A 27,417-nucleotide genomic window follows, 5' to 3' on the forward strand; every position below is an offset into this window, starting at 1 on the left:
CGGAAACAGACCTTTCTGCCCAACTCGTCCATGCCGATGAGGCACCCAAACCCAATCTAGTCCCATACCTCTCCAAACCCTTCCTATTCATGTACTCATCCAGATACCTTTTAACTGGTGCAAATGTACTAGTAGAAAGTGAGGACTGCAGATGCTGGAGATCAGAGCTGAAAAATGTGTTGCTGGAAAAGCGCAGCAGATCAGGCAGCATTCAAGGAGCAGGAGAATTGACGTTTCGGACATTCCTGAAGAAAGGCTTCTGCCCAAAACATCGATTCTCCTGCTCCTTGGATGCTGCCTGACCTGCTGCGTTTTTCCAGCAACACATTTTTCAGCAAATGTACTCGCCTCCATCACTTCCTCTGGCAGCTCTTTCCATTTGATATCCCATTGTAATCTGAGGTAACCTTCTTCGCTGCCCACTACATCTCCAATTTTGGTGTCATTTGCAAACTTATTATGCCTATTATTACACCTATTATGTGAGCATGGACGAGTTGGGCAGAAAGGTCTGTTTCCGTGCTGTACATCTCTATGACTCTGTGACTCTAAATGGGCCAAGCGGTTGAGAAGTGGCAGATGGAGTTTAATTTAGATAAATGCATTTTGAGAAAGCAAATCTCAGCATGACTTATACACTTAATGATAAGGTCCTAGGGAGTGTTACTGCACAAAGAGACCTTGGAGTGCAGGTTCATAGCTCTTTGAAAGTGAGTCGCAGGTAGATAGGATAGTGAAGAAGGCGTTTGGTATGCTTTCCTTTATTGGTCAGAGTATTGACTACAGGTGTTGGGAGGTCAAGTGGCAGCTGTACAAGGACATTGGTTAGGCAACTTTTGGAATATTCATGCATTTCTAGTCTCCTTCCTATTCGCAGGATGTTGTGAAACTTGAAAGGGTTCAGAAAAGATTTACAAGGATGTTGCCAGGGTTGGAGGATTTGAGCTATAGGAAGAGGTTGAATAGGCTGGGGCTGTTTTCCCTGAAGCATCAGAGGCTGAGGGATGACCTTATAAAGGTTTATAAAATCATGAGGGGCATGGATAGGATAAATAGACAAAGTTTTTTTTCCCTGGGGTGGGGGAGTCCAGAACTAGAGGGCAGAGGTTTAAGGTGAGGGGGAAAGATATAAAAGAGACCTAAGGGCCAACATTTTCACACAGAGGGTAGTATGTGTATGGAATGAGCTGCCAAAGGAAGTGGTGGAGTCTAGTATAATTGCAACATTTAAAAGGCATCTGGATGGGTATATGAATAGGAAGGGTTTGGAGGGATATGGGGCGGGTGCTGGCAGGTGGGACTAGATTGGGTTGGGATATCTGGTCGGCATGGAGGAGTTGGACTGAAGGGTCTGTGTCTATGCTGTACATCTCTATGACTCGATACAGTTAACTGAAGGTCCCATCAATGGATTCAAATTTGTGAGTCTTTTCTGCATTTTCTTCAACATATTCATCTCATTCCTAATGTGTGGGGCCCAGGACTGGACACAGTACTCCAGTTGAAGGCAAACTAGTGCTTTATAACTTGCTTGTTTTGTTTTGTTCTCCCTATTTACAACTCCTAGGATTCAGCACCTTTTTTCAACTGTCCTCTAAACTGTTACCATAAATGATTTGTGCATGTACACTCCCAGAATACTGAATGGACTCACAAACTCTTAACATTTGCCTGTACCTATATTTTTGTTCTTGCCGCTATTATTACCTATTATTTACTTATATATACCATTTAACTCTGTGATCTGCCTGTATTACTCGCAAGACAAAGCTTTTCACTGTCCTGTGATACACGTAACAATAAATTCAATTCAATTCAATCATCTACTCCTGCAACTCTTTTAGAATGGTACCCTTTATATTGTCTGTCCATGTTCTTTCCCCAAAATGAAGCATTTCATTGTCCTCTACATTAAATTTCATCTGCCGTTTGTCCACCCATTCAATTAAGTCATTTAGAATTATAAAAGTCTACAGCATGAAAACAGGCCCTTTAGCCCAACTTGCACAGGTCACCCAGTTTTCACAATTTAAACCAGTCCCATTTGCCTGTGTTTGGTCCACAGCTATCCCATCCATGTACCTGTCCAAATGTTTCTTAAATAACAAAATTGTACTCGCTTCCACCACTACCTCTGGCAACCCGTTCCAAGCACCCTCTGTGTGAAAAAAATTGCCTCTCTGGAACTCTTTTGTATCTCTCCACTCTCACCTTAAACCTATGTCCTTTAGTTTTAGACTTCCCTACTGTGGGGAAAAGCTGTCTACTTTCTACTTTATCTATGCCTGTCATGATTTTATATACCTCTGTAAGGTCACCCCTCAGAGTTCTATGCTCCAGAGAAAAGAGTCCCAGCCTATCCAACCTCGCCTTATAACATAAATCTTCCAGTCCAGGTGAGATGTTAAAGGGTTAATTTGTTTTGCTGATATGTAAGAAATTGAATGGCCTGGGGGGGAGGTGTTTCTCTGTCTTGCAGGCAGGACTTGACAATCAAATCATAATCTATTAACGCTACAGTTTAAGGAATAACCTAATCTCACACTGTTTTAAAGAATAACCTAATTACACACTGTTTTACGGAATTACCTAATCACACATTATTTCTGGAAATAATCTAATTACTTTACATTGTTTTTGGATGGTATGTGACTATGGGGGAGTGGCAGGAGATTGTGTCTTGCATGCATGACTGACTGTGATGTAAAACCCTGTATAAAGGGAGGTTGGTTCCCTTGTTCAGGAAGCCTCGCTTGACATGCTCCGCAAGCATCGTGAAGAATGTTAAGTGATCCTCCAAAAGCTGAAATAAATTGTGGCTGTTCACAGAAGTTGGCGTATTGCAGTTGCATCAAGCATGTAAGAATCTTAAGAAGGGAACCTAACACAGGTAGCATCCCAGTAAATCTTTTCTGCACTCTTTCTAATTTAATAATATCCTTTCTTCAGTAGGGCGACCAGAACTGCATGCAGCACTCCAAATGTGGCCTCACCAACATCTTGTACGGCTGCAACAAGACATCCCATCTCTGATATTCAATGGTCTGACTGAATGCTGAACGCCTTCTTCACCACCCTGTCTACCTATAACTCCATCTTCAAGGAGCTATGAACCTGTTTCTGCCCTTTTAGGTTGAATACTATCTTCCTTACAGTTCATAGTACTCGCACATTTCATTTCCTTCACAAATTTTGAAATCATGTCCTGTACACCAAGGTCTAGTTTATAAATACATATCTGAAAAAAAAGGAGTCCTAAAATATCTCCTGGGGAGCTTGTTCAAGTGTGAAAAACAATTGTCAACTTTACACTTTGTTTCCTGTCACTTAGCCAATTTTGTATCTAGTTTGCTACTCTTTCTTTTATTCTATGATCTTCAAGCTGGTTTATAAGTCCATTTTGTGATACTTCATTAAATGCCTTTTGGGAATGTGTGCACAAATGTCAAAGGCATTACTCTCATAAACCACTCTGTTATTTCATCAAAAACTGAAGCAACATGATAAAACCATGATTTGCCTTTAACTAATCTGTGCTGGTTTTCCTTAATTAACCCAAATCCATCTGAGTGATGGCTCATTTTGTCCCAAATCAAGAGATTTCTCACCACTGGCATTAAACTGACTGGCCTGTAGTTACTATGCTTTACAGCCTTTTTTTGAATAAGGGTGCAATGTTTACATTACTCTTGTCCTTTTTGTTTCACCCTACATCGAAAGAGTATTTTGAATTATTGCCAGTTCTCACCTTCACTTCCCTTAATATTCTTGAATGCATATTATTTGTTCCTAGTGACTCATCTAATTTTAGTATAGTCAACCTATCCAATGCCTCCTCTTTATCAATTTTAAGTCAATTAATTTTCTGAATATAAGAAAGATTGGAACTTATGAACAGTACCTGTGCAACTTACACCTTCACCTCTCTTGGTATGTTTGGGTGCATCTTACCCAGACATTTTGCTTTAATAATTTAAGCACAGTCAGCCAATACCTCTGATTTATCAATTTTGAACATCAAGTATCTGAATCTCCTATCATTACTGATCTTCCTCAGTCTTCTATGTGTGCCACGCATGGCTGAGCCACAAGTGGTGCCAGAGACGCGGGTCTGGCTGCCATCTGCAGATGAATGATCACTTTCACCAGTATTGAAAACTGCGTTTGATCTCTGATTTTTACTCATTCGCCACCTCCCTGCAAAATCTTAATCTGAGGAATGACTACATCTATAAACATGCTATCCACAAAACTATTAACTTCATGGGTGTGCTACAGATGTCAGATGCTGCTCAAGCTCCAAAGCTGCAGCAACAAGAGCTCTGAATTGACAACACTTCCAAGATTTGTGAAATGACCAGGAGTTGCCCATTGGAAGAGGATGTGCATTCCATGGCATGGTACAAGCTGCACTGCCATTCCCCTCTCTCCAACAGATAATAAAACTTAATAGTTCAAAAGAAAACCTCAACAATGAAATACCAAGCAGCTGCTGTAAATAAAGTCTGATGCCATTGATGGATTGCTATTTGTGCCTCATTTGTGTAAAGGATCCTGCTGACAGATGAGCAGGTCTTTTATAATGATCCATTAAATTGGATCTGGAAGCACAACATTGCAATCTGACCCTCAGCATTTGTTGAATCTGGTTTGTGCCAGCAGCCTTGTAGACAGTGTTGCCAAGGTCAGTGATAAGAGCAGGTAACTGTCTCCAGTACCTGACCAACAATGGCACCACACAGCCAGTGCTGCTGAGGATTCCCAACAGAGCACAACTTCTAATGCAGGTAGTAGTTCAAAAGTAATAAATGGAACAAAGTAAGAAGAATAACATTCTGACCACCATAACATAGCCTCTAGTTAGGGGAGAAGGATCTGGAGGAGACACTGAGCAGATACTTAATCACCTCTTCCAAGTGCCAAATGAGGAAAAACCTTAAATTCCAGTAATGGAGAGGCATTTTAAAGAGCAGTCTGAGTCCTGTGTTCAGTAGCATAAATCGATTTTTATTTATAGTTCCTTTACCACATATCTGGGAGAGGCTAAAGACCACTCTGCATCTGGCTTCCACATGGGGCCCAGTTGCCCCTTTAATTACAGCTCAGATTGGAGGTACAGCACACTCTGCTTTTCCCAATAAAATTCAGGATATTTATATATATTGCGTTACAATTATTACATGCAACATTGACATCACTGCTTGCCACATCCCCTGTGGCCTACACATCCAATCCTGTAAATACATGATCGATTATTGAACAACTTCATGGTCCACTGTAGGTTCTCCCATCATTTCGTGAAGTTTGCCAGATCTCCTATCACTTGTCCTTGGGCTCCTACGATTATTGACCACATTCCAACATCAATTGTTTTGCCCCTTCCTAGACATTTGCCAGCCTTATAATGTGATGCATTGTTAAATCTAAAACTATAATTCCGTGACAAAACTAACAATTTCGGGAGGAGCTTCCTTCTTATCCAACTTACAAAACGGCACTTGTTTATTCTCTTGATGTCATTGAGTCCCTGTTTTAAAATTGTTTCTTCCCCCTTGCTATGTTATTTGTCTCTTGGTACTCTTATGAGGTTGTCTTGTTTATAACTTTTTGTTGTTCTTATCTTCTTGCTGATGGGGAAACAAGTTTCTTTGTGTTTATTGAAACTAGTCTCTGCATCCAAGGCTAGCTGCCTTCAGAAATTTAATTCCCCAATATGTAATAAATTTAAACTTCTATTCTTGTATGAACGTATGTCTACTCTAATATGTAATTATCATTATTTAAAAAGCCTCATCACAGGTAGGTCAAGCTCTGCCTTTCTATTTCATATCAAAATCAGAATCCTTAAATCAGATGTTTTTCATTTAAGCTGCCTTATCAGTTTTACTGTTTGCATTCTAACCCTATCTTATTCAGACTCAGAGGCATTTTGTTGTCTGTGAAGGCAGTATTTTGAGCGATATGAAATGCTATATCAGCTAAAATTCCCTTTGATTGTCTGTGTCACTTAGAAAGAAAACCCTTGATAGCCATTTGTCATATTCAGCGATGGGTAACTACAACAGACAATTACTGCTGTTTTGTTTTTAGAAACTGAATCTCATATCTCAGTTTCATATTTAAACTTAACAATTGTCTGCTACATTAGTATTTATTACATTATTCCCTCTATAGTAGCTCCTGAACATATATAACCTTAAACTAAATAATATCCATTTATTAATAAGGGATATCATTATTCAACAATTTAAAGTTTTTCTGGCTTCTACTTAACTGAGTACTCCTTCAAAAGGTTTAATACAGTCCTCCTTCCTTTGCAGCTTCCTTCTACCCCTACTTGTAGCTTCCCTGTCCCACTGCAGCCTTTCTTTTACTAGTTTTGTTTTCAGCTTCCCTTTCTTCCTCTTTCAACTCCCCAAACTCCCTGCTGCAGCTTCCCTGTCTCCTCCACAACTTGTAACCAATCCCTCTCCACTCACTGGCCCATTGAGCCTATTTCTTTCATCTACACTTACCTCCTGGAAACTAGCCCACAGCACCACCTACCGCATCCCTGGATCTGACAGAAGAAATTTCTGACAAATGGTAAGGCACCACCAGTCACTGCCACCACCCCCCACGACCATACCCCCCCCACTCAAAAGCCTAGCTTTGTCACCCCTGGCCTTGCTATCCCTGTCAAAGGCTTAGCAGCAAATGCTTCCCAAACCTCAGCACCCCTGGCTTCAGGATCACTAACAAAAGATTTCCAAACAAAAGGTTCCCATATCCTTGGGCTTCAAGCCTCCCCACAATGATGTAACCATTCCTTCTCCACTCACTGGCCCTGTTTCCTCCCTCCACATTTCCTGTAGCCTCCATCCTACACCTGGTAACTAGTCAACAGTACCAACTATGCCATGACTGGAATTGCCAGAAAGAATTTCTGTCAGATTGCAACACCCGTGCATCCCCCACTCCCAGTCTTGCAACCTTGGCCTGCCGTCTCAATGAAAGGCACTTGAAAACCCTTGGAATCACTGGGTTCTCTTGGTACTTGACCTCAGTACTCAGAGGAGAAAGTGAGGACTGCAGATGCTGGAGATCAGAGCTGAAAATGAGTTGCTGGAAAAGCGCAGCAGGTCAGGCAGCATCCAAGGAGCAGGAGAATCGACGTTTCAGGCATGAACCCTTCTTCAGGAAGGAGCCCTTCCTGAAGAAGGGCTCATGCCCGAAACATCGATTCTCCTGCTCCTTGGATGCTGCCTGGCTTGCTGCACTTTTCCAGCAACACATTTTCAGTTCAGTACTCAGAGGAAAGCCTTACTCTATCGCGAATCTATCAGCAGCAAATGTGAAAGTGTATGTGCCTGCGATTGAAAGAACAGCTCCTTAGAGTATCTGTTCATTCTACTTTGAAAGACAACCTTTTTCTGATTGGTCATCGCTGTAATAGATTTTTCCCATCAGTTTTGGAGAATTCAGGATTGACTTTGGCTGCCACCTCTGTGTATTTTGAGCACTGTTGTGGGTTCAAGTCCACTCAAGATTTGAGCACGATATCTTGTACAGACCCTCCAATACAATATTGAGGGAATTCTGGATTGTCAAAGGTGCCATCACTCAGATGACAGGATAAAACAAGATACAGTCTGTCCTGTAAGATGATATAAACAATCCCTTGTCACTGTTCAAAGAGCAGGCGTGTTATCCTTTGGTTTAACCAATATTTGTTTCCTCAACCAATGTTACTAAAACAGATTATTTGACTATTTGTTACATTTTTGATTGTAGGAGTTTTCTGTATGCAAATTTGTTGCAACATTTCCAATATTACAATAGTGGCTATTCTTCTAAAGTACTTCATTGACAGTACAGTACTTCGGGATGTCCTGAGGTAATGAATAGAAAATGGAGATGCAAGTCTTTTGGGATTGGAGGGGCAGTGAGAAAACTGCTGAGTTAGGTTCTTGCTCTTAAATTAAATGCTGATGACCAACAAGAGTAGCCTATAAAGTATGACCTTAAATAAATTGCATGCACAAAATTTGAATGGAAACATTCCCCTCTGCAACTGAAGTCTTCTCACCACGTCAATAAACTGATCTTTTCTTCTTCAGCAAATGAAGCTTCCACCTCCTCCAGTCAGTTACTGAGGCACCACCCCCTCAGCAACTAAAGCTTTCCCACTTCCCCTCCTTCCACTCAGAAATCTACATCTCTATATCCATCATCAACGCAAGCCTCATTCCATTGGTAACTAAAGTGACTGCCTTCAAAAGACTAAATTTCCCCTTGTCAGCAACTGAAGCTCCCGTTCCCCCTCAGCAACTGTAGTTCTCCCTCACTCAATGACTCGCTCCCCTCACAACTCAGCAACCAAAGCCTCGGCCTTCCAACATTTGGAACGTTCTCCTGCAACTGTAGTTTCCTGTGTTCCCTGTCTCCATCCCCATGTTCTCAATAACTGAGCTTCCCCCTGTTAAGGACTGGGCCAGGCACCCTCAAAACATTTCAACAAGTTAGCCCAGACCCAAACTTTTCTAGTTGATTTGAGCAGGTGTATAGTGGATATTCCAGGAGTGATGCAGCTGGCCAACCACTTAGTTTTAAACAAAACAGAATTTTTTTGCAAGATTACGGAATGAAACACAAACAAAAAAAGAATAGAATCTAGTATAACATAACTACTTAAAAATTCAACAGACTATCCCAACTTAATGATGTTGTTCCAAATACTTACAACAATTCCCATAAACACTCCTTGGCAAAAAAGGTAACATCAAACACAGGGGCTTACAGGAGAGATGTCAGAGAGAGATATATAGCACAGGGATTCAGCATGAAATACCTTCTTCCAATGTAGCTGTTTATCTGAGCAACAGCCGAAAAACTGACTGACTGCTTGCTCTGAACAGCCAGACTGCGAAAACCCAAACCAAACCAAACTGGAGTAAAGCTGAGCTGGGAGAACTGGCCACTTCCCTTTCATTGTACACGCCTTTAATTTTTAAACTTAAAAGCTTCTTCAGATAGATCAAGCCAGACATTTTGGAACCTGTGTCTTGTAAAGCACTTTTGAAAAAAAAGGAGGACAACACAAGATGTTAAAGGAGCAGAATTGTCACACCCCCAAGCAAGTGAAAGCTCCACCGCCCCCTGACAAACCACCATCACTATTCTGCTCAGCAGCTGAAGTCTACTGCCTTCATATACTACACTCCCAAATATTAAATTGTGAAACAAAATTGTGTCATACTGGGAAAAGGGCAGCACCTCCAATACTGCAGCATTCTTACTGGAGTTTCAATCTCGATATTGACCTGTTGGATTTTGTTTAGTGTGGATCTTTTTGTAGTGGTTCCTGTGAAAATATTCACTATGACTAACAATCAAAACAATAATTTTTGGGTTAAAAAAAGACAGAAAACTGCAGGAGCTGGAAATTTGAAATCAAAACAGAAATTGCTGTAGAAAATCAACAGGTGTAGCTGCATCTGGGGTGAGAAAATAGAGTCAACATTTCGAGTCTTGTGACCTTTCTTCAGAATCAATTCTGAAGCCTTAAAACATTAACTCTGCCTTCTCTCCACAGATGCTGCCAGGCCTGCTGAGTTTCTCCAGCAATTTCTGTTTTTTCATTTCAATAATTTTTAGTGTTCATTGTGAGGGTGCAGACATCACCAGCATGGGATGGTAAAGTACCCCGTGGCTGAACAGGGAGAGGATAGTGATTTTAGTTCACCCTCGGGATGGTAAAGTGCTCCACAGTTGATCAGGGAAAAAGAAGAAAAGGAATGACATCAAATAGGATCTGGCAGGATCTGAAGTCAGGACTATAGTTGACTAAACATAAGAAATGAATTGACCAAATGTTTGAAGTTAAATGGAACCCCATCAATCCACCTGTTTTGTAAAGAGGGTGATTAAAAAAAGGAAGGAGAAACAGTGAAGTCAAGGCCTTAATATTAATCTTTTGTGCTCATGTAGAATTAACAAAATACCTGAATCATTTGAGAGAGAAACAAAGATTGTCCAAATTAATGCCAGTTGGGCCAATATTTGCGACCCCTGAATCAAACTGAATAATTAAAAAACAAATTCTTTAGTTGGCAGATATTTATCACTGCTGAGAGGTATGAAGATAAACTGCCTTGACATGATTGTGTGCTGCTAGTTTGGAATGAGAAAAGTTGGATGCAAAATTAGTTGTGAGATGCTCAAGCGAGCAAACCAAAAGTTAAAAACTGAGATCAGAAGAAAGTAAGAAAGTATTCACAGTTATAGGAGAGAGAGAGAGAGAGAGAGGGCGGCCAGCCTTTTGTGCTATGGTCCCTGAACTGAATATTAATTCTTGATGAGGAGCTTATGCTTGAAACATCGTCTCTCCTGCTCCTCAGATGCTGCCTAACCATCTGTGCTTTTCCAGCACCACACTCTCGACCTGTTAACGCTTTATGTTCACTTTCGTTTAGTAATTGTTAAACATTGCCATGTGTAATTTATGTGCTTTCATTCCTGAAGTACAGATGTGGGGATACTCTGAGTTCACTTTATATTATAGGAATGTATGATGATATGAATGAGTAATGTGTGTATTCTTATCAATTTGGTTATTGTGAGGACCTTTTAGGAACTATCAGTGGTCATGTAAAAGGAAGACCTACTACAAGATGTTTATTTAAAATATGTTTCTCAGAAGCCTGGTTAAAAAAAAACTTTTTGGTATCATTTGAATGAAGCCAATTGAAGAAGAAAAATTAAATTAAATGACATACTTTATTTCCTCTTCCCTTAAAATACTGCACAATCCGTGTTATATTTATTTTGAAAGAAGAGTCCAGGGTAAATATTTAACTTCAGATATTTTATGATTGAATTATCATGGTTGGAACTTCATTTCCTGGCCAGAGTGAACTTCCAAATGTTATTTTAACTATGAGTGAACCTTTAACTCTGGATGATAAGATTTGCTCATCTTTAATGTTGATTGGTGCGAATTGTGCTCTAAAAATAGTGAAAATTGTAATTTTGAAAATGTAATTTTACTTGGACAAAATTATCTGATGATATGTTTTGAAATCTGAGAAGACAGATATCAAGGAATTGAAAAAAAGTAACATCTAACAAAGGAGGTGGGCTTTCCTTTGCTCAGGAAAGACTTATAATACATGGCCCTTAATTCTGTATGGAGGAAAAGGGGCTGTTTACATAATTACTTGCAAGAGTTTTCACCCAGCCTCTTTAGATCAGCAATAAATTATCTGCACAGCTCAAAGAATTTATATTGATTAATTGATTGATTTATTGTCGGGGTACCGAAGTACACTGAAAAGCTTTGCCTACAAGCAGTACAGACAGATCATAGTAAGCAAGGATGTACAGATCAAAAAGACTTAGACAGAGGCATACAGGTTACACTGCACAGGGCATGCATTAGGCCAGATCAATGTTAGCAAGATCAGCATTATTTGAGGCGCGAGAGTCCTTCTATAATAACAGCCGGGAAGAAGCTGTTCCTGAACCTGTTGGCCCATGTGTTCAAGTTTCTGTATCTTCTGCCTGACGGAAGAGGTTGGAGGAGATCATTACTGGGGTGAGAGGGGTCTTTGATGATGTTGGTTTTATATATATTCAATATACATAATTTTTACCGACAGGGATACTCGGAATAATAAACCAATTCTGCTTGAAGTGGAATGGATGGATATTATTCTGTTTTTCAGACACCTGCAGATACAGAAGATTTTTCCAACAGCTTTGAATTTCTGAGTTTGGCTTGTGATGATGCTTCCACTTTAAGAGGTTATTTTGTCCTGTTTTTTTTTAAGAGAGGTTGTAAGGCTGAAATATGGAGCAAACTACTGAAGACCACTTGAGTAAACAGCTTGGGAGGCTTGGGATTATTTAATGTAGCTTGAATGGGTGTGGCCAGCTCTTATAGATCAGGATTTCTGAGCAGCATCAGAAGCTACTTGGGGTTTCAAAAGAGCTGGTAGCTTCAGTGAATGTCTCCTGGCTGCTACACTGTATGAATTTTCTCTTGATGTTTTCCTCCTGGATTGAAGAACTGCACATGAGAATCTGTGTCTGAAGTCTCCTCTTTTGCCAAAGGATGTGTTTGTGGAATGTCATTATATTCATGATTTGGAGACACCGGTGTTGGACTGGCGTGGACAAAGTTAAAAATCACACAATACCAGGTTATAATCCAACAGGTTTATTTGGAAGCACTAGTTAGCGAGGCGTTGCCTCTTCATCAGGTGGTTGTGGAGCAGGACTGGAAGACACAGAATTTATAGCAAAAGGATACAGTGTCTCGGAGTTGTAGTGATATATTAAACACACTTAGATTAAGTCTTGTATCTTTCAAATTAAAAAATCACACAACACCAGGTTATAGTCCAACAGGTTTATTTGGAAGCACTAGCTTTCAGAGCGCTACTCCTTCATCAGGTGGTTGTGGAGTACACAGTTGTAAGACACAGAATTTATAGCAAAAGTTTACAGTATGTTGTAACTGAAATTATACATTGAAAAATACCTTGATTGTTTGTTAAGTCTCTTATCTGTTACAATGACCTTGTTAGTTTCACATCTTTCTTAATTAAAACGTACAACTTGTTTTAAAATGTTACATTCTCAAGTGAACTTTAACAATTGGTGTCAGCCCAGATAACGTATTGGGAATTAGCACCACTGTATGCTGCTGTCTGTGCCATAATGTTTAGATTGATTCTCATCTAAAAAATGGATTAATAGAATCTTACATGGATTCATGCAGTTTTTGAGCAAAGCACAATGTAACTCTGCAAGTACAAATTCACCCTACAAACTTATATCTGTGTATCTGTGCATGTGGGTGTATATTTTGGGGGGGTGGGGGGGGGGGGGGTGAGTGCCTGTGAGAGAGAGAGAGAGAGTGTGTGTGTGTGTGTGTGTATATATCATATATATAATATATATAGTGCAATGGTAGTCACCTGTAGTGTAACATGAGCCCAAGGTCCCGGTTGAGGCCCTCCCTATGGATACCGAACTTAGCTCGGCTACTTTTTTGCTGCTGCCTGTCCCGAAGTCCGCCTTGGAGGATGGTCACCCAAAGGTCTGAGGTCAAATATCCTGGACCACTGAAGTGTTCTCCAACTGGGAGGGAACCCTCTTGTCTGTTGATTGTTGTGTGGTGCCCATTCATCCGTTGCCGTAGCCTCTGCTCAGTTTCACCAATGTACCATGCCTCAAGGCATCCTTGCCTGCAGTGTATGAGATAGACAATGTTGGCTGAGTCCATGGGTACCTGCCAAGTAAATGGTGGGGGGTGTCCCCATGTGTAATGGTGGTACCCATGTCCACACTCCGACACGTGTTGCGGCGTCCACCTTGACAGGGTTTTATGGCGTTGTCCTGAAAGCTGGCCAGTTTGCTACGAACAATGATCTGTGTGAGGTTTGGTGGTTGTTTAAAGATGAGAAGTGGAGATGTGGGGAAAGTCTTGGCGAGGTGCTCATCCTCATTGATAATGTGTTGCAGGCTGCAAAGATCATGGCGTAGTTTTTTGGCTCCTGGGAATTACTGGACAACAAAGGGTATCCTGTCAGTTGCAGCACGTGTCGTCTCCTGAGGAGGTCATTGTGGTACCTTGCTGTGGCACGTCAGAACTGGCAGTCAATGAGTTGAGCATCGTTCCTCCGTTCTTATGAGGACATCCCTGAGTACTTCCAGGTGACCGTCACATTCCTCCTCATCTGAACAGATCCTGTATATGCATAGGGCTTGTCCAGAGGGGATGGCTGTTTTAATATGTTTTGGTGGAAGCTGGAGAAGTGCAGCATTGTGAGGTTATCCGTGGGTTTGCAGTAGAGTGAGGTGCTGAGGTGCCCATCCTTGATGGAGATGCATGTGTCCTAGAATGAGACAGATAGTACAGAGTAGTCCATGGTGAGTTTGATGGTGGGATGAAACTTGTTGATATCACTGTGTAGTTTTATCAGTGACTCCTCGCCATAGGTTCAGAGGAAGAAAATGTCGTCAATGTACCTGGTGTATAGTGTTGTTTGGAGGTCCTGTGTAGAGAAGAAGTCTTGTTCAAACTTGTACACACACAAACATACTCCTAATGACACACTCACACATGCACCCTCTCACAGACTTAGACCCCTTTACACGCACACACACACTCTGTCACAGACACTCACACCCACACACCCCCACCATCCCTACTTTCCCCCCCCACACACACACACACACACCCACATGCACACATACATATAGAAGTTTGTAGGGTAAGTTGTACTTGCAGAGTTACATTGTGCTTTGCTCAAAAACTGCATGAATCCATGTAAGATTCTATTAATTCATTTTTTAGATGAGAATCAGTCTAAACATTATGGCACAGACAGTAGCACACAGTGGTGCTAATTCCCAATACTGGGCTGACACCAATTGTTAAAGTTCACTTGAGAATGTAACATTTTAAAACAAGTTTTACGTTTTACATAAGAAAGATGAGAAACTAACAAGGTCATTGTAAAGATGAGAGACTTAACAAACAATCAAGGTATTTTTCAATGTATAATTTCAGTTACATCACACTGTAAACTTTTGCTATAAATTCTGTGTCTTACAACTGTGTACTCCACAACCACCTGATGAAGGAGCCTCGCTCCGACAGCTAGTGCTTCCAAATAAACCTGTTGGACTATAACCTGGTGTGTGTGATTTTTAACTTTGTACACCCCAGTCCAACACCGGCATCTCCAAATCATGACTTGCATCTTTCAGAATGGAAAATCTGGTTTAGGCTCTTTAATATGTAAATTTGAGAACTCCTTTTGAATTACATTCTCAAGGTGGCTTCAGTTTAATCTAACAATAAGTGTTATCTTAGCTCAGACAATGTATTAAAGGTGCAAACTTAAAGTCTGTCCCAATGTTGAGTCAGTTTTATTTCTAAAGTGGGACTACAGAAACCTACATGGATTTTTTTCAATTTTTATGCAATTTCAGAATCCTATATGGATATATGCAATTTTTGAGCAAAATAGAATGTAATTTTGCAACCACAGATCCATCCCGTAAATTTATATGTGTGTGAGTGCACTCTGTCTCTCCTGCACACGCACACATATAAATTTATGGGGTGGATCTGTAATTCGATTAGATTAGATTCCCTACAGCGTGGAAACAGGCCCTTCGGTCCAACAAGTCTACACCGACCCCCCGAAGAGTAACCCACCCAAACCCATTTCCCTCTGACTAGTGCACCTAACACTATAGAAAATTTAGCATGGCCAATTCACCTAACCTGCATATTTTTGTACTGTGGGAGGAAACTGGAGCACCCGGAGAAAACCCACGCAGACAGGGGGAGAATGTGCAAACTCCACACACACAGTTGCCTGAGGCTGGAATTGAACCTGGGACCTGGTGCTGTGAGGCAACAGTGCTAACAACTGAGCCACGGTGCTGCCCGCGCCGTTGCAGAATTACATTTTATTTTGCTCAAAAATTACATAAATCGATGTAGGATTCTGAAAGTCCTACTTTAGAAATAAAACTGACTCAACATTGGGACAGACTTTTAAGTTCACACCTTTAATACATTGCCTGAACTAAGATAATACCTATTGTTAGATAAACTGAACCTACCTTTAGAACGTAATTTAACAGGAGTTCTCAAATTTACATAGTTGATTAGCTTCCCTATAGTGTGGAAACAGGCCCTTCAGCCCAACAAGTCCACACTGGCCCTCCGAAGAGTAACCCACCTAGCCAGAGTCATTTCCTTACATTTATCCCTGACTAATGCACCTAACACGATGGGCAATTTCACATGGTCAATTCACCTAACCTGCACATCTTTTGGAATGTGGGAGGAAACCAGAGCACTTGGAGGAAACCCATGCAGACACGGGGAGAATGTGCAAACTCCACACAGACAATCACCCGAGGCTGGAATCCAACTCACGTCCCTGGCGCTGTGAGGCAGCAGTGCTAACCACTGAGCCACCCAATGTATCCCAAGAGCCTAAACCAGCATATCCCATCTTAAAAGATGCCAGACTTGATCTGTTTGTTTAATATATCATTACAACTCAGTGACACTGTAACCCTTTCGCTATAAGTTCTATGTCTTCCAGTCCTGCTCCACAACCATCTGGTGAAGAGGCTGCACCTCGAAAGCTAGTGCTTCCAAATAAATGTGTTGGACTATAGCCTATTATTATTAATCTATGTATTATTCTGTTACGTTTATTCTAAATTCCTCTTTCTTTGGCTATATTTTAACTACAGTGTTTAAATAAATTGCGTTTTGCTTAACGTTGAGTAGTTTGATCAGTTGCTTTGCATCTGGTACAGACAGTTTACATTTGCCTTTAAATTAAGAAAAGATTAGGGTCTAGGCTATGTTCTTAAAATATTTTGAGGGGATCAGGTCTGGTCCATAGCAGGCTGCAGAATTACAATGCTACAACACAGTGATGGATGAGTCTTCCTCAACCCATTAAGTTACAAAATCACACAACACCAGGTTATAGTCCAATAGGTTTATTTGGAAGCACTAGCTGTCATCTACCTGATGGAGGAGCAGTGTTCCATAAACTAGAGCTTCCAAATAAACCTGTTGGACTATAACCTGATGCTGTGTGATGTTTAACTTTGTCCACTCCTGTCCAACGCTGGCTCCTCCACATCATGTCAACCCATAAAGCCACTCGTTAATGCTACTCAGTATCAGATAACTATTATGAAAATATTAAATATATTGAATATCAGACATTTCAAAACCACTAAGCCCAGGCATATTTAAGCATATCATTACAAGAAATTATATTCAGATTTGCATGGTCTGGCATTCTACAACATTTAAAGTGGATAGTTACCTGAAATTTAAAAGGACTCTGGAAAATGATAAATGCGTGCTCACAATCTCAGTGGTTTCAATGCATGGAAAACAAAAGTATCTTTGAAAGAGTGCATGAAATATTAAATTTGGACAGTTACATATAGATACATCAAATATCCAGAGAGAGCTATCAAGGAACTTTTTAAAATAAAAGTCATTTAAGAGAAAGAAGGAACAATGTATGCTATTGCCTGCAATCAAACAGAAATGTTTGACTTTTGTTTTAAGATATCATAAGACTATGTTTCATTGGACCGCAAATGTTTCCAGGGCTGAAGAATGAGATAGGATGGTGACTAGTTGAGTTGCAAGTTGGATGAGAGTGAGTGATGAAGGGTTTCCTCTGGGTGCTCTGATTTCCTCCCACAGTCCAAAAGATGTGCAGGTTAGGTGAATTGGCCATGGTAAATTGCTCCATAATGTTAGGAGCATCATTCAGAATGAAATGGGTCTGGGTGGGTTACTCTTCAGAGAGTCAGTGTGGACTTGCTGGGCCAAAGGGCCTGTTTCCACAGTGTAGGGAATCTAATCTAATCTGAAACTACTGCAAAAATATGCTTCTTTTGCTTTATACTCTGGACAGTAAGGTTTCTCCAGGATTCCTGAATCAGTTGTAAAGGTCATTAATGGGGCTACTTTTAGTTTACAAGTATAGGAAGGGAAAAAATGTGATACAGCATCAAATGGAAATGGGCATAACTCACCTTGGGTGTGGTCAAATGGAATATATCTTCAAAACATACCATTAAAGGTTAATCAATAAAGGTTAATTGGACGTGACAATGAGGAATTTTATAAAAGTAAAGTTGTAGGTAGCGAAGAGGGGATCAATGAACGTAAGATATAGGCCAGTTTAATGCTTAGGCCAAGTGCCTAAAGGGGAGGGGGGGGTGTTGTTGTAGTTGCCCATGGCTGAATATGACAAAATGGCTATTAGGCATTTTCTTTTTAACTGACACAGACAATCAAAGGAAATTTTAGCTGATGTAATATTTCACATAGCTCAAATAATGGCCTCACAGACAGACAACAAAATGCCTCTGAGTCTTAGTAAAACTGGACTGGAATGCAAAAGTAAGACACTGATAACGCAGCTCAAATGAATACCATCTGATTTGAAATTTTCAATATTTATATGAAATAGAAAAGGAAAGCTGGGCCTACGTGAATTGACGCTTTTTAAATAATGATAATTTCATTTAGTGTAGACACATATTTCTACAAGAGTAGAAGTTTAAATTTCTTACATGTTGGGGGATTAAATTTCTGTAGGCAGCTAGCCTTGGATGCAAACTAGTTTCATATACAACCTTGAAGACACTTTTTTCCCCGTCAGCAAGAAGATTACAACAACAAAAATGTGTAAATAAGATAACCTCATAAGAGTACCAAGAGACAAATAACATTAGCAAGGTGGGGTGGGGGGGTTCATAAACAATTGTGAAACACGGTCACTGTGACCAAGGGAACAACCAACCTCAGCTTCGCAAGTCAGATAAGAGGGAAGCTGTTCCTGAAATTGTTAGCTTTGACACAGAATCATAGTATTAGGTTTAACTGTGCATAACTTTATAAGTGACTTTATATTACAAATATTATTACAATAAATAGCGATATCTTGCAAAGTGTCCATGTTGGGGCGGCGGTGGGGGAGGGGGGGGGGGCGGTGTTACTGGATGTCTTGGTGATATCTGCAAACTTACTAACCATACCTCCTGTATTCACATCCAAAATTTATATAAATGACTTGGTAAATAAATCTCTGGGACTGGATCAGATGTACTCTAGAACTTTGTGGGAATCTAGGGAAGTGATTACTGGGCCACTTGCTGAGATATTTGGATTATCTTTAGCCACAGATGTGGTGCCGCAAGAGTGGAATTTAGCTAATATGGTGCCATTATTTAAGAAAGATGGTAAGGAAAACCAGGGAATTGTAGACCAGTGAGCCTGACATCAGTGGTGGACAAATTGTTGAAGGTGATTCTGAGGGATAGGACTTACATATATTTGAAAAGGCAAGGACTGATTAGAAATAGTCAGTATGGCATGGGAAATGGTATCTCACTATCTTGATTCAGTTTTTTGAACTAATGTCATAGAAACTTGATAAAGTTACAGTGGTGGACGTTGTCTGTACGGACTTTAGTAAGGCAGTCAACAAGGCTCCGCACATCAGACTGGTTAACAAGGTTAGATCACATGGAATACAGGAAGAATTAGCTATTTGAAAACAAAATTGGTAGAAGGTAGGATGGTGGATGGTGGTGGAGGGTTGCTTTTTGAACTTGAGGCCTGTGACCAGATCTGTGCTGTGGGGATCAGTGCTACGTCCACGGCTTTTTGTCATTTATATAAATTTTGAATGTGAATACAGGAGGTATGGTTAGTAAATTTGCAGATATCACCAAAATAGGTAGTGTAGTGAAAGTAAAGAAGGTCACCTCAGAGTACAACAGGAACTTGATCAGAAGAGCCAATGGAGTGACAGATGGAGTTTATTCTGGATAAATGTGAGGTGCAACATTTTGGTAGGGCAAATCAAAGTAGGACTTAAACACAATGGTACAGTCTTGAGGAGTGTGGCCAAACAAAGAGACTTGGAGTGCAGGTTCATACTTCCTTGAAAGTGGAGCCGCAGGTAGACAGTGTAGTAAAAAAGGGGTTTAATATGCTTGCGTTTATTGGTCAGTGCATTGAGTTGGAATGGGACTATTTGGTGCCGCCCTTTTGGCGCCGATCATTTGGCCCTGCCGTTTTGGCTCTAAACTGTTTTGACACTCATTACTTTGGCGCTGAGCTGTTTTGGTACCAATTCAGAATAAAAAAAAGTCTTGTAGAGCCCGTAAGAAATTTGTTTTTATTGCATTGTAAGAAATAAATCTAATTCTTTTTTATTCATTATTTTAACCTATTCACTATAAAAACAAATTTCTACATTTTGCTACATTTATCAAACACATATGCATAACCATCGTGTGAAAATTTTGGTTTGTCTCTCTTGCTTAGAATGTTTTCAGCCATTTCTGGTATGGGCTCTACAAGAAAATAGAAAGAAAATTGTATTATAGCTTTCCAATGTGAAGACAGAAGGGCCTAAGTATCATCAAGGCAGTAGGTAACTATTAACAATTGTTAAATGAGAAAATGATTACAAAACGAGATTTGAATCTACAGCGGGTCATTACAGCTTTGACTATCAACTCTTGCTAGTTGAGAAAATTACATGGGTTGTTAGTCATTCTCTCTTCTTTAACCAAATAAGACTTTTTAAAATTCTAAATTGGCGTCAAAACAGCTCAGCGCCAAAGTAATGAGCGCCAAAACAGTTTAGAGCCAAAACGGCGGGGCCAAATGATCGGCGCCAAAAGGGCGGCACCAAAATGTACCCGACCCGTATTGAGTATAGGAGTTGAGAGGCCATGTTGTGGCTGTAGAGGACATTGTTTGGGAGAAAGTGAGGACTGCAGATACTGGAGATCAGAGTTGAAAAGTGTGGCACTGGAAAAACACAGCAGGTCAGGCAGCATCTGAGGAGCAGGAGAATTGACGTTTCAGGCATAAGCCCTTCATCAGAAATGTGGAGGGGTGGAGGGCAAGGGGTCTGAGAGATACATACAAGGGTGGAGGTGGGACTAGGGGGAAGGTAGCTGGGAATGCGATAGGTAAAGGTTGACGGTGATGGTGATAGGTCAGAGGGGAGGGTGGAGTGGATAGGTGGGAAGGAAAATGGACTGGTAGGACAGTTCAAGAGGGCAGTGCCAAGTTAGAGGGTTGGATCTGGGATGAGGTGGGGGGAGGGGAGATGTGGAAACTGCTAAAATCGATGTTGATGCTGTGTGGTTGGAGGATCCCAAGGTGGAAGATGAGGTGTTCTTCCTCCAGGCATCGGGCCACCCTGTCGACTGGAGGAAGGATGCCTCATTTTCTGACTTGGGACCCACCAACCACACAGCATCAATGTCGATTTCACTAGTTTCCTCATCTCCCAAACCCTCACCTCATCCCAGATCTATCCCTCCAAATCAGCACCGCTCTCTTCAACTGTCCCAGCAGTCCATCTTTCTTCCCACCTATCCTCTCCACCCTCCCTTCCAACTTATCACCATCATCCGTCACTTCCATCCACCTATCATCTTCCCAGCTACCTTCCTCCCCCCCAGCACCAATACCACCTTCCTATTTATCTTTCAGCCCCCTTTACTCCACCCAACCCTCACATTTCTGATGAAGGGCTTATGCCTGAAACATCAATTCTGCTGCTCCTTGCATGCTGCCTGAGTCACAGGTCAACTAAAAGATTAGGCAACTTTTGGAGTATTGTATTCAATTTTGGTCTCCTTACTATCGGAAAGACATTGTTAACTTGAAAAGGTTCGAAAAATATTTACAAGGCTCTTGCCAGGGTTGGACAGTCTGACTTGTATGGAGAGGCTGAATAGGCTGGGGCTATTGTAATAAGCAAGTATATATGATGTGGCTGGCAAATGTCTAGGAAGGGACATAACAACTGGTGTTGAAATGTGGCCAATATCATAAAAGCACAATGACAGGTGATACGGGGTCTGGCAAACATCATAAGATGGTGAGAGGACATAAGATGGACCATGATGTTGTCCATCATTGATTGTGTATTCACAGGATTGGTTGAGTAGGTCAGAGGGAATGTGGCAAGCAGAGATGTTAATGTTGCATCTAATCTTTGTGGTGCAGGATGTATAAATATCCTGTATTTTATTGGGAAAGGTAAAATGTCACTGACCTCTGATCTGAGCTGTAATTAAGAGGGCAACTGGGCCCCATGTGAGATCCAGATTTGGAGCGGTCTCTTTCCCTCTTCCACCAGGGTGGTAAAGATTGATTTGTGCTACTGAACACTAGACCTAGACTCCTCTTTAAAATCCCTCTCTAACAGCCTGGTTAAAATCTACTCGCCTTATGCATATGCAGTAGAAATACACTAGCTATGACCTCACCAGTCTATGGGAGGTGTGTTTAGGATGATGAATTTTTGTATGTTGAAGTGTATATGGGTATTTTTAAAGAAACTTTTTTTATTTAACTTATGCCTATTGTTTGCACAAGTATAAATACTGTGGTGTCAAGATAAACATTTCCTTGTATGTTATGTGGATAGGTAATTATTAACAATATTGATGAATTCATGACAATTCTGCTTCCATATGAATCTATATCCTATGTATGCCAATGTAAATACAGAAGCTATTCTTACTACATGATTATATCATTTAATAAATGAGTTAGTTTGAATAAAAATGTAACCCCTAAAAATGAAAAAGTAGCTTTTGAAAAATCTCAAGAAAAGCCATTCAGGAATCATCTTGCACCCTGATGTATACATTTCTGACTCAGAGAGGACAGTACTACCAAGTGAGTCACAGATGACACACCATAAAAGGCCTTGCCATAACACTAAAGTGTATTTAAGCTTAATTAATCATCAAAAAAAACATACTCCATATTGACCATACAGGAAGTGTAAGATGAAAAATGATAAAGATACATTGAGTTTACATTATGCCATATATCATGTTAGTCATATAATGTGATAATGGATACAGAGTAGCAGCTGGTCTTTGATATCTAGTACTCCATAGTGGCTCTCCGGGATCTCAAAATGCTTCACATATAATTAATTACTTTTGAAGTGCATACAGACGTCAACTTTACAGCAATGTGAATTCTTTCACTTTTTACACTTATCTTCCTTTTGATGAGACTGTGAAATTTATTCATTAATTCATTTTGTGGGATGTGGGCATTGCTGGCTCTCTAGCATTTATTACCCATCCTTAGTTGCTCTTGAGAAGGTGATGAGCTATTTTCTTGAACTGCTGCAGTCCACCTGCTGTGATTGACCAACAATGCCACTGGGGAGAGAATTCCAGGATTTTGACCCGCCAACAGTGAAAGAACATAGATATATTTTCAAGTCAAGATGGTGAGTGGCTTGGAGGGGAACTGAAGGTAATGGTGTTCCAATATATTTGCTGCCCTTGTCCTTCTAGATGGAAGTGGTCGTGGGTTTGGAAGGTGTTGTCTAAGGATCTTTGGTGAATTTCTGCAGAGCATTTTGTAGATAGTGCACACTACTGCTACAGAGTATCAGTTGTAGAGGGAGTGGAAGCTTGTGGATGTAGTGCCAATCAAGTAGGCTGCTTTGTTCTGGTCATTGTCAAGTGTTTTGAGTGGTGACAGGACTGCACTCATCCAGGCAAGTAGGGAGTATTCCATCACACTCCTGACTTGTGCCTTGTCGATGGTGGACAGGCTTTGGGGAGTCAGGAGGTGAGTTACTTGCCGCAGTACTTCTTGCCTCTGACCTACTCTTGTTTGTCACTGCGTTTATGTGGTGAGAGCAGTTGAGTTTCTGATCAATGATTACCCCTAGGATGTTGATAGTAGGAGATTCAAAGATGGTAACACCATTGAATGTCAAAGAGCAGTGGTTAGATTGTCTCACATTGGTGACGGTCATAGCCTGGCATTTGTGTGGCACTAATGTTACTTGCTACTTGTCAGCTGGATATTATCCAGATCTTGTTGCATTTGGACACTGACTGCTTCAATTTGAAAGCATTATTGTAGCCTGAACACACTTTCTTCTAAGCTGAAGAAGTCCAAGTTCATTTCATATGAAGGCATTACAGCTGCAGAGAGAATGACACTTTCTTCAGTCTGATCTGACTCAGTCGCCAGTGGTGAATGAAATGTTCCAAATTGCAGAGACTGTGAATGGTACTGAAACTTTGGGTTTGATAGAAGATGAAAGCTATATTTTCATCCAACTCCAAATGATCAGATGACTTGATTCTGCACAAAAGTGGGGAGAAGCAGATCTTTATCCACACTGCTATGCCAAAGAACCAGATTGGAGGCAGATGCCAGGCTACACATCGAATTCTCCCTTTATGACCTGAAAATACCCCAAAGGAGCTCACATTAATTCAGACTTGCTAGGCATATTGAAATCCAAAGACTTTTTAAAATTATATCAATGAGTTAGAAGGTTAATTAGCTTTTCTAGTGTTAATTGACTCCTGTGAAAATGAATTACAGCCTTAGTTGAATTTCAGCTGGAGTGGAAAAACACTTTTCCATCTTGGAATGATGGATTAGGTCATGGAGGGATACGCACCACTGAAATTCCCTAGCAGGTGATGGAAGCCTGGACTAGGTATGGAAATATATTTTGGATGGGGACAATGCAATACATTTTGAGTAGAGACTATGGCCTAGAGCCAGGCAAGGTGGGAGCTCCACTTCACCAGCAGATAGATATTGTTACAATTTGATTTTCACAAAATCCAATTGGTGATCTCTTGGTGCAGAGAGTTTAGCATACACTTCAACCAATTCTGGAACTACCAAATGAAAGTTTCTTCTATTTCCTTATTCCTTGTGAAAGTATTTTGAAGTTTTAACATAATTCACAATGAATGTGAATTAACAGTGATAAATGCCAATAATTGTTTCAGATTAGCCACTGTAGGAAATAAAATGGAAGGGAGTTGTTTCTGAACTGCTAAATTTGAAATGTACATTATATTCTGTTATATTCAACCTAGGATGATTCAGTGTCGATGCTGTGGACTAGGAACAGAAAGTTTTCAATTTTCTAGTAGCACTAATGTATGTATATATTTAAATTTTAAAGTTGAGAGTAGTTAATTTTATATTAAGGGAATGTTGCGAAACAAAGAGACCTTAGGGTGGAGATACATAGTTCCTTGAAGGTGAAGTCACAGGTAGACAGATAGTGAAGAAAGCATTCGGTACACTTGCTGTTATTGGTCAGTGCGTTGAGTTTGGAGTTGGGATGTCACGGTTGTACAGGACATTGGTTAGGCCACTTTTGCATTCAGATCTGGTCTCCCTGCTATAGGAAAGATGTTGTGAAACTTGAAATGGTGCAGAAAAGATTGACAAGGATGTTGCTGGGGTTGGACGGTTTGAGCTGTAAGGAGAGGATGTCTGGCTGGGGTGACTTTCCTTGGAACATTGGAGGCTGACAGGCAACCTTATAGAGGTTTATAAAATCATGAAGGGCATAGATAGGATGAATAGTCAAAGAATTTTCCCAAGGTAGGGGAGTGCAAATCTAGAGGGCATAGGTTTAAGGTAGAAAGGGAAGCATATAAAAGAGACCTAAGGGGTAACTTCTTCATGCATGTGCGTGTATGGAATGAGCTGCCAGAGGAAGTGGTGGAGGATGGTACAAATACAACATTTAGAAGGTATCATGATGGATACATAAATAGGAAGGGTTTAGAAGAATATTGGCCAAATGTTAGCAAATGGGACCAAATTAATTTAGGATATCTGGTCAGCATGGACGAGTTGGATCGAAAGGTCTTGTTTCCATGCTGTACAACTCTATGACTGTGACTCTAAGTCATAGTTGTATTGAGATTTTTGAAGGGTTTTTAGCTGTGAGGTCTAGTGAGATTTATCACTCTATTTTACAAATTGCCTCATTAATTACTCACCACACCACAATGGCATCTCTCATACAGATTCCTAGAAAGACACTCTACTCAGCAGATACCCCCTGAAACACCAGCATTCCTGCCAACTGTAAAAGGCTATTATGTGCCTGGACAGGCACTAGCATTCCAAACCTACTCAAGCTCGGTCAAGGACTGTGCCTGAATATGTTGAGGATGGAGAAGATTGGTGGGTGGCACAGTGGTTAGCACTGCTGCCTCACAGCGCCAGAGACCCGGGTTCAATTCCCGTCTCAGGCGACTGTGTGTGGAGTTTGCACATTCTCCCTGTGTCTGTGTGGGTTTCCTCCGGGTGCTCCGGTTTCCTCCCATAATCCAAAAATGTGCAGGTTAGGTGAATTGCCCATGCTAAATTACACCTAGTGTTAGTTGAAGGGGTAAATGTAGGGGAATGGGTCTGGGTGGGTTGCACGTCGGTGTGGACTTGTTGGGCCAAAGGGCCTGTTTCCACACTGTAAGTAATCTAATCTAAACGAAAAGATGGCACTGTGATTCTCTAACAGGAGCTGGAGATCCTGGTGGATGGGATGGATCAGAGGAGGGATACACTGTTATGGAGATGTGGGTATACTATACCTTTAAGAGAGTAAAAGCTAGCAGTGGAAGCACCAAGTGTTCTCAATAAGCCACAATGTAACATGTGCTCCAGCTATTGGAGTAGCTCGTTGCCTGGAAATGACAAAACAGATTCGAATTAGGCCAATCAGTTTAAATTATACCCTGAAAAATACCAAATTCCAATCAAGTTTGAATTGAGTATCTTAAAATCTTAAAAGCCAATGACACAATCCGATGCTTTGGGATATAAGGCTGAGGAAAATTGAACAGTTGGGAGGAGAACTGCCACCAGGCCAACAGATGTAGACTACTAGTCGGAACACTCTGAGAGGCACCTGCCTAGAGAAGGAGTTTTCACAGAGAAAAACCTCAACACTGACCGGGAAAGCCAATCTACTGACAAAGATCAAGAGAAAATTTGACTGCTGGCTGGTTTTAAAATTTGAATTTTCCTGTAAATCGTATTCGGGAGTTTTATCGAACTAGTATTGGGTGGCACGATGGCTCAGCAGTTAGCACTGCTGCCTCACAGCACCAGGGTCCCGGGTTCGATTCCAGCCTCGGGCGACTGTCTGTGTGGAGTTTGCACATTCTCCCTGTGTCTGCGTGGGTTTCCTTCGGGTGCTCCGGTTTCTTCCCACAGTCCAAAGATGTGCAGGTCAGGTGAATTCACCATACTAAATTGCCCATAGGTTAGGTGCGTTAGTCAGAGGGAAATGGGTCTGGGTGGGTTACTCTTCGGAGGGTCGGTGTAGACTTGTTGGGCTGAAGGGCCTGTTTCCACACTGTAGGGATTCTAATCTAATCTAATCTTTAAGAAATAATGTTGTTAATTTTTACTTTAAATAGTTCTTGGCTACTCAATTTTTTACAGATTACTGCACGGGATAAATCTTTTCTGTGTTGCTGGTTTTAAATTAAGCAGGAGGATTTACCCCATGTCGTAACAGCACCCTTATTGGAGGACCAGCAGGGGAGGCTGCACCACCAGGTGCTACCAGCCTGGTCTGAAATCATCACCAGGGTCAGTGCCATCTTCAAGGTGAGTAGGAACAGCCAGCAATGCAGAAAGAAGATCAATGACCTTCTCTGATCTACAACACTCTTCTTTTTACCATCCCTCCTATTGCACCCATTTTCCACCAAGGCTCACACTCTGCCACTCTCATTACTGTAATCAACACTTTCCATTACTTACTGTTGGATATTCTCATTGTCTTAAAATAACCAGTCGTCAACTGGTAAAAATTCGAGAATTTTTATTAAGATGCAGTGACACTTACATTCTGGCTGCCAAGAATAAGCGTGTAACTTCAGCTTACATTTATAAACATTAACAAGCTGATAGCTTTATCTTAATTATATTTTGTTTTGAGACAGACTAGTACTCTCACTTACATACATAGTACTCTCCTTACATACATACATATTTTGACTGGAACAACA

Source organism: Chiloscyllium plagiosum, unplaced genomic scaffold (genome assembly GCF_037043375.1).
Source record: "Chiloscyllium plagiosum isolate Xiang-an unplaced genomic scaffold, Cpla_swu_hap1 HiC_scaffold_10, whole genome shotgun sequence".
In the NCBI taxonomy this organism is placed as follows: domain Eukaryota; kingdom Metazoa; phylum Chordata; class Chondrichthyes; order Orectolobiformes; family Hemiscylliidae; genus Chiloscyllium; species Chiloscyllium plagiosum.